Source organism: Lipotes vexillifer, unplaced genomic scaffold, assembly GCF_000442215.2.
Source record: "Lipotes vexillifer unplaced genomic scaffold, Lipotes_vexillifer_v1.1 scaffold387, whole genome shotgun sequence".
Taxonomy (NCBI): Eukaryota; Metazoa; Chordata; class Mammalia; order Artiodactyla; family Lipotidae; genus Lipotes; species Lipotes vexillifer.
The window spans coordinates 598188-601624 of NW_006795399.1; the positions used below are offsets into that span (position 1 = coordinate 598188).

At 41.2% G+C, this 3437-nt stretch overlaps 1 pseudogene; it reads right to left on the reverse strand.

The window, feature by feature from the left end:
- Positions 1 to 2761: 2761 nt before the first annotated feature.
- LOC103081731 (28S ribosomal protein S9, mitochondrial-like) overlaps positions 2762 to 3437 on the reverse strand; it is a 1450-nt pseudogene continuing 774 nt past the window's right edge.

Here is a 3437-nt window from a genome sequence, read left to right on the forward strand (position 1 = left end):
TCAGCATGCATGAAGTGTATTGTCACTATGGCCTTTGAGCAAATGGTTTTGGACTATTCTAAACACTTTATCTACATTTTCCTGGTTTGATTGTAGCAATTCTAGTACATGGTAACAGACAATCAACACTAGATTCAACTTAGAAATATAAAACAAGCACACACAAAAAATAAAATTGATGAAAATATTCTGGTAAACTTTTGCTTAATAATTGATGCAGCAATAGTCTCTTGGGCACACCTGCTACCATAATATGTTTAGAGAATAAAACTATATATTTGAATTGCAATTTCTACTATTTCAAGTTACAAATTACTTCATCTCTGACACTTGTCACATTCTATGCATTATGTCTTATTAGGCCATTATCATAGACTGCCAAGTAGGAAGGAAAAATATTCAATTATTTTTTTCTCAAAAGGATTATAGCAAAGTAAATCTTTGCCATTTGCAGAGGAAACTATATATCTCGCTACAGTGCCAGGAGAGCATTCAAACCTGGCCATTCACTCTATGTAATTAGGAATGGATCCTAGAAAAAAAAGTCAAATAATATGAGTTTAAAGAATTTTTAAAAACTTAGTCAAATTTTCACAAGTTTGGTGGTAGATTTTTTTTCTCTTTGGGATGTCAGAAATTACCGTAATAATTTACATTTATTTGTGAAGATTAACACTGGTCCAGGCACAGTGCTAACCACTTTACATTAATTATTTTTTTAATCCTCAATATAACAATGTTATGTGATACAGTTGTTATCCCTAACTGAATTAATGAAGCACCCAAAGCTCAGAGAAGCTAAGAGATTTGACCAAGATTATCTAACTAATAAGTAGCTAATAAGCAGACAAGGTTAAATTCTCAGTGGTTTGTCTCTAGGACCCATGTTCTTAAACTTTATGCTATGCTGCCTCTTTAAGTATTTATTAACAATAGTCAAACCTCGATTTTTTTCTTTAATATAAAATTATTTTTATTCTAATATTCTGAAAATTCTTGATTTGAGTACAGAGATTTGATGTTTTTCAGATTGCGTGATCTGATCTGAATTCAAATCTTAGTTTTGCTCCTGAACACTTTTTGATCTTTGAGTCAATTTATTTAAAGTTTAGGAGCTTCAGTTTGCTCACTTGTAAAATAAGTGCAATCATCATGCTTCATACAATTCTTGTAAATTTTAAATGAATTAATATATACAAATCATATAGACCAGTGCATGGAAAAAAGAAAAATTCAATTACTATTAGCTATTATTACTATTAGCAAAAAGCAAGAGCTTGGGCTCAGAATGTTAATATATTAAATAAACTTAGGTTTGGCAGTGAGTAGCAGAAAACTCAAAATGACTGTGGCTTTAAAAAGACAAAAGTTTATTTGTTTCATGTAAAAGTTTGGAGATAATCATTTCAGGGCTGATGTACCTTCTGTGTCATCTGTGACCCCAGCTTATTCTGTCTTGTTGTTCTGCTAGCTATGTTATCTGTTGCTCCACTCAACTCATAGTCAACTTAGGCTTGACTGTATCCAGCCACATCCATCTGTGTTCAAGTCAGCAGAGAAAAGGAGAGGCTAAAAAAGAAGAGATAAAAGGTACAAACTAACTCTTAAGTCTCCCAGAAGCTGACACATATAACTTGATCTGACATACTTTTGGTTAGAACTTAACAGCAAGACACTACTAACAGCAAGGAAAGCTGAGAAACATAGTCTTTATTATAGGCATGCATGAAGGGACAAGCATTTTGGGGGGCCTGTGTAGGTTTTTCTTAAGGAGCTAAAAAAATGAGAGTGAGGGGCGTGAACTTTGATTCAGTGTTGGCTGGAAATTTGTTTTTCCTAATATATCACTTTTCATAACAATGGATTTATTAGGAAATATTACATGTCTTATTTACCCTCTTTTATATTTTTAATAATATCCTCTGCCCTAGTTACATGTTTTCTCCTATTTTCTCTTTTTTTGTGCGGTACGCGGGCCTCTCACTGTTGTGGCCTCTCCCGTTGCAGAGCACAGGCTCCGGACGCGCAGGCTCAGCAGCCATAGCTCACGGGACTAGCCGCTCCGTGGCGTGTGGGATTCTCCTGGACTGGGGCACGAACCCGTGTCCCCTACATCGGCAGGCGGACTCCCAACCACTGCACCACCAGGGAAGCCCGACGTAGAATCTTAAAAAAAAAAAAAAAAGAGTCAAACTCAGAAACAGAGAGTGGAATGGTGGCTGCCAGGGGCTGGGGGAGGGGATTGGCCTGTTGTCTTCCGCAGAGACTCGGCTGAGCTCCTGACAAAGACACTCCACGGACTTCATTCTTCTGAACAAGCACTCTCATCCCTCAGTTTTGAAAAATATGTTGTCACACCTGCTATCTGGGAAAACGACAGAGTTAGGGTGAGTGAGTCCAAGTCTGTCCTGTCATTAAGTTAGCAGTGTGGCTCTGGTGGGTCAGATCCGTCCGCAAAAGGCGGTCTCTTGATTGGATTTTGCTGAATGCTCTCTTCAGGTCGAATATGCCAAGATTCTGAGTTATGCTTCTAAAGCTCTCTTCTGAAAAAGTTTTAAAAGTAAAGCAGCAGAACAAAGCTAAACAGTTTTAAATAATTATTTTTAGAAGGTAACCTTTACGACATTGCAGTTTAGAATAAATCATCTCACAACTCCAACGTCTGATGGTGCTGCTTCACCCCGGCCAGCAACTCTCTCCTGCGCGTCTGCCACATGCCAGGTGCACAGCTTCCCTCTCCTTTCCCGCCCGCCCAGAACACTCAGCGCTTCTTCCAGGTGAATTTCCTGGGGGCTCCCTCCTGGCCTGGCTTCTTCCGCTCTCTGACACGGGATCAGCAGTAAGCAGTCCCGCTTGGGCATCCACTCGACCTCGTCCTCCGTGACAAAGCTGCATAAGGCTCTCGCCGTCTGCAAGCGGATGGCCTGCGCCTGCGCCGCCCGCCGGCCCCCCCCCCCCCCCGTTTGTGGCTGGGGGCCCCGCCCCCCCCCCCCCCGCCGCCCCGCAGGTCACGTGGTGTTCTCCAAGCCAGTTGAGGAAGTGGAATGGGAACGTCAGCTGTTCTCTGTCCTGAGTCACTGGAAAGTAGAGCACGTAGTCGACCCTATTTACTTCTGTCCTCCCACTTCCATGGTCATAAACAGCCACTTCCGCCTTTGCAGTCTTTCTGTTACCTTGGCCTGTGCTGAAGGCCGTACCCTTCTCGTCATACTACAAAGGCTCAATCAGCTGTTTTTTTCGATTGAATGGTTACACTCCTGCGGAGCCTGCTCACAAATTCTTCTTCAGCTGCGTCACACAGCAACGCCAATAACCTTCCCAGCAGCCGAATGAACTGTGCGTAATTTTTTTTTTTTTTTTTTTTTTCGGTATGGCACCCTTTCCTCCCTCTCTCCAGTTTATTGCGTTTGTGTTTTGTTTTGTTTTAGTTGGGCATT